This window comes from Simochromis diagramma, unplaced genomic scaffold (assembly GCF_900408965.1).
Source record: "Simochromis diagramma unplaced genomic scaffold, fSimDia1.1 OVJJ01000129.1, whole genome shotgun sequence".
Taxonomy (NCBI): Eukaryota; Metazoa; Chordata; class Actinopteri; order Cichliformes; family Cichlidae; genus Simochromis; species Simochromis diagramma.
The window spans coordinates 1-11497 of NW_024386794.1; the positions used below are offsets into that span (position 1 = coordinate 1).

Consider the following 11497-nt stretch of genomic DNA (forward strand, 5'->3'; position numbering starts at 1 on the left):
ATATATATATCTATATATATATTATACGTATATACACACATATATATGTATGTATATATACGTATATATATATACATATACAACAAAATATATGTATATATATACGTATATATACAATATATATACATACATTACACATGTATATATACACGTATATATACACGTATATACACATGTATATATACATATATACATGTATATATACGTATATACATGTATCTATATACTAGGGGTGCAACGATACACAAAATTCACGGTTCGGTTCGGTTCGATACTTTGGTGTCACGGTTCGATAAAATGTTCATGCCTTTTTTAATTTGTAATTTATTAAGATTATAAATATTTATTTTAACTCAAAAATACAGTTTTTAAATGAAATGTTGCTGAAACAACAAAATAATAAAAGAATAAAAGAGTTTGGAAACGAGTTTATTTCAGAGAAATGTCCTTTTCCAAAATAAAAGCTATGCTATACCCTTCTTCTGGGGTAAATTCTCAGGAGCATATTGAACATATCAGGTCCCCATAAAATGAACCACGCTCTGATGGACCCTCACCTCACACTCATCTTCTGGAGTGCTAGCACTTAGCTGCATATACACAAAAACAACTTAAATAAAAAATGTATTGCACAGAAAGGCCTTCCTAAATATATTTTTAAACATTTGAAATGTTCTAAAAACAAGGTATCAACCACATACAGTTCTGCATTGTTTGGGAATCCCTGACGTATTTTCTATTCTTGGCAGAATATAAAACAAACACACCCAATCCCTGGCATGAAAAATTTTTTTTAGAACCATGTTCTATAGTGGTACAGAAACACATGAAACTTAAATCTGGTAAAGCTATACGTCACATATTTTCTGTTGTGCAGACTTGGCACCATGTAAAACAAACAAACAAACAAAAAAAAACCCACCATGTAAAGAATAAAAAATAAATACAAATAAAGCTATTCTATACCCTTCTTTCTGGGTATATTCTCAGCAGCATATATAACAAATCAGGTACCCATAAAATGAATCACTCTTTAATGGACCTCCCTAACACTCATCTTCTGGAGTGCTAGCATTTAGCTGCATATACAGCATAAACAACTTAAATAAACGGTCCTGTTAAATACAAACCAAAACATAGTTTACTCAATTTCCATGTTCTTCTTCAGAAAAAATTAGGATGTCCACATGTTCTGCTGACAGTACAGATCTGCTTGCTGTGACAATGTCACCTGCTGTGGAAAACACCCTCTCACTTGGGACAGAGGTTCCAGGTACAACCAAGTAACACTGTGCCAACTTGGAAAGATGAGGGTACAAGCTGTGATGTTCCTTCCACCATCTCAGTGGGTTATCATCTGTGGGAATGCAGTCTGCTAACCTGTACAAGTTAATTTCCTCCTCTGCCACTTCGGCTGCAGACCTGGTCCTTGGCTCCTGTGACATGAACAGTTCTCCAAACAACTCCTTCATGGCCGACTTTTTCTCTGGTGGAGATGCTGATGGTGAATCTGAAGAGTTTGCTGCTTGAGTCTCTGCGGAGGTCGCAGTTTCTGTGGTGCCTGCGGCTTGGTCCTGAGGAAATATAAACAACCAAACTGTTAATTGTATTTGTTTAAATAATATTTATAAATCAAGCAGTAGCTAAATAAAATTTCAAAAATAAAAAAAGAATACCTACTTGTTCAATGCTCAAGACAAGTTCTGTGGTGAGTGCTCCATAGACTCTCAGCTGAGTGACATTATCCAAGTGTCGCAGGGACTTGAATCGAGGATCTAAAGCTGTGCACTTGTGTAGGTAATTCTGAAGGGCAGGATCAGCGTATCTCTTCTCCAGGTCCTCCCTGATGTTTTTTTTTTACATCTCTCACTGCTGGGCTGTCATCACCAGACTGCGCCATAGAGTTCAGGATGTTCATTTTAAGTGGCAGGATCATGGATGCTGTTGGAGATGACGCTTCACACATCATGACTGTCACAGTTTTTAGGGTTTTCATGACTGTAACAAGATTTTCAGCCAGTGCATGTTCTTCCTGAGTTAGATTCTGAATGTTCTTCATACTCTTCTTCACAGTATTGTCGGCCATAGCAGCATACACTGCAGCTTGCTGTTCAAGGTATCTTTCCATCATATCATGAGAGGAGTTCCACCTAGTTGGAACATCTTGAATCAGTTTTTTTCCACTAAGCTGCAGCAGTTGCTGTTTTTTCATAAACACATTGCATCCTGTTGTGCTTCTGTGAAAGAAGGAGACAATTCTTCTCATCTTTGCTAGGAGATGGGAAACCTTCTGCACTGCCATTCCTTTCTGAGCAGCTATATTAATTGTATGTGCAAAACATCCGATTTGTGGCCCCAGCCCAGCAGCTGTGACAGCATTAACTATGTTCTTAGCATTGTCAGTAGTTACAGATATTGTCACATTTGGTCGCACTAACTTCCAGTCTTCCACAGCTTCAGAGAGACCTTGGCTAAGTTGTCAGTGGCGTGACTTCGACCAGGCGTGTCTGCAAAACACAGTTTTTCATCTGCCATTGCGGATCAATGTAATGTGCGGTGACAGTGAGGTAGCTCTGCGTAGCTCTTGACGTCCAGCCGTCTGAGGTCAGAGCAACAGCGGGTGCTGCTGACACTGCCGTCTCTAATTTAGCTTTTGTCTCCTTGTACAAAGCAGGAACTGCGATATCGGTGAAAGGGTTCGTGAAGGAATACTGTAACGGGGCTCAAGTACTCTCAGCATTTCCCGAAACCCGGTGTTTTCTACAACAGAAAAGGTCGCATGTCGACAGCAATAAAAGTAGCAATTGCCCTGTCGATTTCTTTTGCCCTTAGAATCATGCGCTAACGGCTGTCTAAATGACTCCGACAAAGTTTGTAGCATGTGCGTTTGTTGTTGTTTTTGGCTGCCTTCACTCGTCTTTGCACTAGGGTGATGTCGGCGTAAATGTGCATTCATATTTGTTGTGTTCCCACCGATGTAATTAACCATGGCGTGGCACATCCGACATACTGTTGTAGTTTTGTCCACAACGCGCTTACCATCAGGGTGATACTTCACACGAAAGCCAAAAAAGTTCCAAACGCCAGATTTCAATGACGGTGGAGGAGGTTCGACTTCAGGAGGCACTGAGGCAGTTGCCATGTTGCAATGAGCTTAGCTTCTGTCTCGCTAGCTTGATTGAATGCATGTGGGTGGAGCTCAGTGGATCTGTGCTCGACAGTGCAGCCTAGGCGGAGTAGTCGAACGCAGATTCACTGAGCGCTCAACACAGACAGCATCGTCAGAAGAAAAGTTGATAAAATAAATTAAAAAATGTATATTGTTCGATACATATGCGTACCGAACCGAAAGCACTGTATCGAACGGTTCAATTTCGATACGAATATCGTTGCACCCCTAATATATACGTATATATATACATACATATATACATATGTTGTACTGGATATTCTCCACAGCACATAAATATCCTTTAGTGCAACAAGAACACTGCAATGAAACAAATTTTCCTGAAAGTTTTATTAATTAGCGAAAATTATCAGTAAAATGTTATAGAGTGTTTTCATAAGTACATAAAGTCAGTAAAATTTTCCAGTACATTATGGTCACATCCTGCAACTTCTCACTGAAATGGAAAAAATGTTTCACAGACTGTTTTGAAAGGAGGCTACAAATGAAAGATGCAATAGTTTTCCTCAGGGATGAGAACATACACTCTGTGTATGTCAACTGACATCCTCATCGAAGGTTCTAACCAGATGAAATGAACACCTGCTCAACAGTAAAAATACTCTTAGAGCTTAAATACTATCCAGCAACTGAGATCTGTTACAATAAGAAGGAAGCTGTCATTAATCAAAGTGTTTTCATGGGCATTCCTTGCTGGCCAGTAGGACGCTTGTAAAAAGGTACCACAGGGGCCTTTGATAAGAAGACAATTAGACAGAAAACAGCTGGATGAATTTCCTTTTTTATCCTTCTGTGAATTGATTACAATCTGACAGTGTTGAGAAGTAAGGAGAGCCAGTCACACTACTTTGATGTAAAGATTGGGATGGGTCTCACGGCCAAGTTGCATGACACCTGCTACAGACCTTCAAGAAAAATCTCCCCAATCTGAAAGAAAAGATAGATGAATGTTATCTTATGACTAAACTGCTGATATTTAAAATGCAAAAGACAAACATTCAAAAGGTCACAAAAACGATGAAAATATGAGACAATCTCAAACCTGAACATGAGGAGGGGCACTGAGCACGTATGTGATGGCACTGACGAGGTCTTTTGCTTCCAGAGACTATCAAAGAAGTTAAAAGTGCTTAATGACTTTTAGCTGAATAATCACATCAACAATTCTGTAGGAATTGTAGGAAATGAAGGAAGAATAATTTTACCTTATATTTAGTGTATACAGCAGCTGCTTTATCAGAATTATCTCTGTAGAGGCGTGAACAAATTCTGTCTCCACAAGCCAGGAGAAATGCTCTGCAAAATGACATAATGAGGATTCTTCAAGAAGTACTCTGTGTGCATCTCATAACAGCTGACATTAGTGTTAAAGGTACTTTGGAGCTGGTTACAGTGTCTTTCAAAGGCTTACTGTGGCCCGGATATGAGTGTTTTCTGCACGCAGCTCCTGCCTCAGGCCCTCAGTCAGCGCAGTTACAGCATACTTGGTGCAGGTGTAGAAATGTCCGTCAGCATTAGCAAACACTTGATGACCGCACACACTGCAACAGAAGGCTATTTACAAGCTGCTAATCAAATCAGCATTTACCAACATATTCTGATTTGATCTCAGGCCTTAGTGTTACAACAACAATGGCAACAGTTACTATATAGTTTAACATCCCTCTCTTTTTGTCTGCTTATCTAATTTGGGGTTCTGGAGCCTCGGGTACAGCCTGGACAGGTTCCAAGTCTGTCACAGGGCTAACACAGAGACACAGACACGATTCAACTAAACTAACCCAACTAACTGCATGTCTTTGGACTATGTGGGAAAGTGAGAACTCCTGCAGACACAGGGAGAACATGCAAACTACACAGAGAAAGACACTGGCCAGATGCTGGATTTGAACCCAGAAGTTGTGAGATAACAGTGTTAACCAATGCATCACCGTGCTGTTGTGCTGTAACTTAACAGTTTCTATTAATTTATAATCACTTAGTTATAATACTACTACTATAATAATACATTTTATTTGAAAGCACCTTTCAGAACACTCAAGGACACTGTACATGGTAGAATAAGAAAAGCAACATAAAAGCAAGAAGTTTACACAATCATAACAGCATAAGACATAAAACAAATTTAAAATAGCAGAGTGGAGAGGTTATGTGGGAAAAGCTATTTTGAACAAGTGAGTTTTGAGGTGGGACTTAAAAAGAGAGAAGGAAGAGATATTTCTTAAATCAGGAGGTAGGGAGAGAGAAAGGGAAGAAGAAGATCTCAGACATCTCAGACATCGAGATGGGGCGGTGATCTGAACCAGATAAGAGAGATATGGAGAAGAGAGATAATTAATAGCCTTAAATGTGTACAAGAGTATTTTGAAATTGATATGATATTTGACCGGGAGCCAATGAAGCTGCTGCAGGACAGGAGTGATGTGGTGGATAGATGGGGTCCTGGTGATAATACGAGCAGCAGAGTTCTGGACGCGTTGGAGCTTGTGGATGGATTTTTGAGTAAGACCAAAAAGAAGTGAATTACAATAATCAATCCGGGAAGTAACAAGGCTATGGACAAGAATGGCAGCGGCATGTGGGGTGAGAAAAGGACGGAGACGATTAATGTTGCGCAATTGAAAATATGCAAACCGAGTGACATTGTTAATGTGTGAATTGAAAGAGAGAGTACTGTCGAGGATGACACCCAAGCTTTTCACAGAGGAAGAAACGAAGACCGGCGAGTTATTGATAGTAACAGAGAAACTGTTGGTTCTGGATAATGTTGATTTAGTGCCTACCAAGAGAAGCTCGGAATTATTACTTATTTATGTATTAATTTGATTTGGTTGGCCTGCATTTTTTCTTTGATGATTTTCACAGTAAACTCAAAATCTTTTAGTTCTGAACTGATAGCTGTCCAATGAAAGTGATATTAAGATGTCCCTTATGGTTTTAGGATACTGTTATTGACATTTTTAATTGGCTTTATTGGCTATAGTGAGGTTCTTAAATGGGGAGATCAAATGTGTGCTGTGAAAAAAGTCCATTGTGCAGAGTTGCCAAAAGAATGACTGAATCATAAGATATTTGTATTATGATTAAATCAATAAACTTAACAAGCATACCCATCACTGTCCATCAGTAAAATAAAACTCACCTGTTTATGTTTATGATGTGCCCATCGTCCACATTTCTCTCTTTCATTGACTGATAAGCTTCACGTGCACAGATACACAGTGCAAGAACGTTCACCTGTAAGAAACCAGCAGTGAAATAAACAGTAAAGAACATTTTTGGAATCATCCATCCATCCATTCACTTCCGCTTATCTTCTTTCAGGGTCACAGGGGGCGCTGGAGCCTATCCCAGCTGTCTTAGGGCAAGAGGCAGGGTACACCCTGGACAGGTCGCCAGTCTGTCGCAGGGCTAACACACAGACAGAGACAATCATTCACACTACACATTCGCTCCGCATTTACACCTATGGGCAGTTTTAGTATTTCCAATTAACTAGGGATGCACCGATACTGGTATCGGGTATTGGCCTCGATACCACATTTTCTAAAGTACTTGTACTCGTTAAAAGTCCCCCGATACCGAGGACCGATACCACGGTCTGAGACCTGTCTATGTTTGAGCGGCATGTAAGGGGTTAATCACAGGCGTCGAGTGCCCGCCCCCAGGCCCCGGCTGCAGCTCAGAGCGGGGAGAAAGCGAGGCGAGACATATCAGCTGTGTGGAAGTATTTCAAAGTGAATGAAGACTCGAAAACAAAGGCGGACTCCAAATTGTGCTCAGCGAAATTGTCCAGAGGAGGCTCTAAAGGTAGCGCATTTAACACAAGCAATTTAATCAAGCACCTAAAATCCCAACACAACAACGAGTACAAAGAGTTTACCCACGCTTATTAGCACAGTGGAGCATAGCTGATGCTATAGCAGTGGGACGGAAAATAGTTGGGCATTTTAAACATTCCGCCTTAGCCTACTCCCGCCTCCAGGACATTCAGGGACAGCTCAACCAGCCAATAAAGAGACTGCAGCAGGACGTACAGACGCGTACAGACGCGCTGGAACAGCATGCTCCAGTCCCTCATTGAGCAAAAGCGAGTGCTGGGCGTGTATGTATCCGAGCACGAACTCCCTGACTATCTCACCGCTCACCAATGGGCTCTTATGGAGACGACTGTTGCCATCCTCGCCCCCTTTGAGGAACTAACTAAAAAAGTGAGCAGCTACGACGCACTAGCCTCTGATGTCATCCCAGCTGTGACTGTGCTAGTGAGACTTCTAAACAGAGAAACAGACGAACAAATTTAAAATTAAATTTTGTTTTTTTATAATTATTTATTCTGTATATGTTGCACACAAGATGCTTTTCATTTTAAATAAATGTTCTTAATTCCAAACTAGTCCCTTGTTTGTTTGTTTTTTGTTAAATTATAGGACTAAAGCTGTTACCTGCAAATTTAAATCATTTTTTATTAAGTACTCGGTATCGGTATCATCAAGTACTGAAATGCAAGTACTCGTACTCGTACTCGTACTCGTTTCCAAAAAAGTGGTATCGGTGCATCCCTACAATTAACCATTCCTTTAAATACTTTAATATGTAGTACACAACAACATATTACTGCATACCAACCATGACAATTTTTTTTCTAAAATAACGCTTACATCCCACATGTTTTTCCAGCCACTGGTTTTGCCATTTAGCAGCGCCTCTGGATGAGCCAAGCCAGCGTTGTTGATGCACACGTCCACGCCTTTGTGCTGCTCCTTGATCGTGGCGAACATGGACAGAATCTCCTGCTCTTTGCTCAAGTCACACTTGAAAGGCACCAAAACACCAGGGTGGCTGGCGCTCTGACACTCTGCTGCCAGTTTCTGAAAACAAAAAGCAAAAGATGATACCTTCATAGTCACCATTGCATTCAGATTCTTGTGGTAAAAATACTCTGGTAAAAGTTGAATTATCGATTAAACTCCTTTACTAAGATAAAGAGAAAAATTCCAGGCTCTGAAATGAATTCAAAGCATAAAAGTAAGAAGATAGGGACATTTCAATTATTTTGCAAAGGAAACATAACCTTGTACAACTTCAACATAATAGCAAAATTAGACATGGGAATGAAAATAATGAATATATGAGTATAGTCAGGGGCTAAAATGGGATTTGCAGATGTGAGAACCCTAAGATCACTGTAGTGGTTATAGGAGTGTGAGGAAATGAATCAAGAGTCACAATAGGCTCTATTGAGAGATCCAGCAGATTTTTTTTCTCTACAGGCTGTGATCAGCTGACCTGTGCTGTGGCTGTTGACCCGAGGTTTACTGCTCTTTGTGGATTTACACAATTCATCAGTATGTAAGTAAGTAAGTAAAGTAAGTAAGTAAAGTTTATTTATTAAGCGCTTTTCATAGACAGGTAGTCACATAGCGCTGCACACAGATACGATAAATAGCAAAATGCACAATATACAAAATATACAGTTTAAATGTAAATTAAAAATATAAAAATGTAAAAAGCATTGGTCAACAGAAAGCTTGTTTAAACAGTACAGTTTTTAACTGTTTTTTTTTTTTTATGTATGTAAGATATCATGTCTGACTTCTGTCTCCTATACTGCCAACATACTGTTTATAATTTTGTTTATTATACTGCATAGTACACAACTTGTATCTGGTATTGTGCAGCTCATTTTAACCCATGCATATTGACCAATATGTACAGCATAAATGATTTATTGTAAAACAAAAAGTCTGTCGCTTGACAGCCATTATATGATGTCCACTTGACAGAGCTACATAACTGCATATTTGCATAACATTAAAAAGTCCTTTGCATTAGAGTTTTACATTAAGTGTTTCTCTTCTGAAATCGAGTTTGTTATTTCAGAGCAAACCTGTATTTTCCCCACGTCCCTGGCGCAGCCCACCACTTTCATACCGAGCCGGACCAGCTCCACGGCTACAGCCGCCCCGATCCCGACCGAGGCTCCGGTCACCAGAGCCACTCTGCCCCGCCAGCGCTCCATCACAGACAGTCGTAACCAGCTCACGCACCAAAAGTATGAAGAGAGGGACGTGCCAAGATAGATATCCCTGACAGAATTAGTTTCCTCTGCGTCGTGAGCGCGCACCAGGTAGGGAGAACGGATCCAGTTGACTCCGCCTCCATTCCAACCAAATTACTTGAAAATAGTAAGTAGTTACTATTACTTCTCCAAGAAGGTTATCCAGTTACTTTACTGATTACGTATTTTTAAAAGTAATTATTTCATTTTAAAAACATGATACACAACCTGAATACGTTATAAAGCAATAGACCTTTCAGCCCAATTAGATTTTTTTTCTGCATAATCCATCTAAAATTGGATCACTTGAAAAATCCTCTTTTAAAAATTGGTTTTATTATTTTTAATCTTTTAACTTTATGCACATTGAATCAAGCAAAAAGTGACATAATATGGAACAACCTATGACTTGAAGAAATTTGTGTAACATTTAAACCTATTTTGTGCACATTCAGGCATGTAAAAGAAACAATTTTTTTGGTGTTTATATTGTTTGTCTGTGATTTGGACAACCAAGCCTGTGCTCTCAACGCAGGGGAAACAAATTCTGCCGGGGACAACTACCTTGACATGACTGCCACAATAAAAACTGAAGTGAGTGAGCTAATTAATTTGTAACATTCTGTTAATATTAAGTATTTGTGACCATTCGGCCTCTGTCAAGGATTTCCTCGCTAAGATTAGAGACAATATGGGAAGAATCAATAATTCCCCAGTCATGCTCTATACAGCAGCAAAGAGACATTTAACTTTCAGGGGGAAATGCTTTTTTAGGATGAGTCCTTCCATTTTGGACAAATGGAAAACTTGTGAAGGTCATCAGCATTTCATAGCTCAACAACCAAGAAGGAAAGAAGGCGTGATTTGGTAATACTTTATACCAGAATTGTGACTCGCAAATTAAGAACTTCTGAGGAAGTTGAATTTTTAATCATGAAAGGTTTTGTTTTTTTTTTGGGGTTTTTTTGTAAAATAAAAAACTACACCAAACATTGTTATTATATTGGATACAGAAACCCTGTTTTAACAATTAAAACTTTAAACGGCCATTTTTGTGCACCAACTGATAGAAATGAACTTTTACACAGAGTCAGGTTTACAGAGTTATAATGGATGATGAATTGCAACTCACCGGTTTTATAGTAACATATAAACATAAACTGGCTGCCATCCCAGTTTCTTGGTCTCATCTCAGCATGACACAGCAGAAAAAACTTCATTATTATTAATTTTATTATTATTATTATTGTTATTATTATTTGTGGCAGTAGTATTAGTATTAGAAGCATATCTAGAAAAGAACACTGTCCCTACTGTGAAACATGGAGGAGGCTCTGTTATGTTCTGGGGCTGCTTTGCTGCATCCGGCACAGTGTATTGAATCTGTGCAGGGTACAATGAAATCTCAAGACTATCATGGCATTCTAGAGAGAAATGTGCTGGCCAGTTTCAGGTCATGGGTCTTGCAACAGGACAATGACCCAAAACACACAGCTAAAACACCCAAGAATGGCTAAGAAGGACATTGGACTATTCTAAAGTGGCCTTCTATGAGCCCTATATATATACACATATGTGTGTGTGTGTGTGTGTATATTATATATATAAAAAAACACCCAGCACGGTTTATCCTTCAAGCTCGGGTCCTCTACCAGAGGCCTGGGAGCTTGAGGACGATCTGATTTCCTCGTGTCAGCGTTGTTCCCACATCATCATAATTAATGTTGTTCCAGGTTCAACATTGCAAGTGACCAATCACCTTCTTGTGACGTCATTCCTTTGCGACTTCGAAATACCCGCCTTCGAGTATTTCGAAATACAAGTGAAGAAGCGAGAAACCGCCGCCTGTCTGCCGAATTTGAAGTCAATTCGCCTGTCCGCCGAATTTGAAGTCAATTTAGGATACTTTTCTTTAATAAACGGTAAGCATTATACATATGTTCCTCACTTGGCTTGCTGTTTGTTTGCTAGTGATAGGCTACTTGACGACAGCATTAGCTAACCAGTGTTACGGTAAGCATTATACATATGTTCCTCACTTGGCTTGCTGTTTGTTTGCTAGCGATAGGCTACTTGACGACAGCATTAGCTAACCAGTGTTCTCTAGACCAGCGTTCCCCAACTTTTTGGGTGTTTCGTGGCCCGGGGGTTGGGTCAGGCAAAATTGCAGTAGCTTCCCTGATCATTTTACAACATAAGTGAAGAGAATCTGGACTAAAGGCCTAGACTTATGGTTGTGTGCTGAA

General features: G+C 39.6%; 1 long non-coding RNA gene and 1 pseudogene across 1 annotated transcript; both read right to left on the bottom strand.

The window, feature by feature from the left end:
- Positions 1 to 1485: 1485 nt before the first annotated feature.
- On the bottom strand, positions 1486 to 2463 carry LOC120729270. The gene is made up of 2 exons (XR_005694877.1): positions 1681 to 2463; positions 1486 to 1574 (listed from the first exon to the last, which is right to left on the bottom strand). It is a non-coding gene; the product is annotated as an uncharacterized LOC120729270 (long non-coding RNA).
- Positions 2464 to 3975: 1512 nt separating this feature from the next.
- On the bottom strand, positions 3976 to 9340 carry LOC120729271 (annotated as a pseudogene).
- Between the last annotated feature and the right edge of the window lie 2157 nt (positions 9341 to 11497).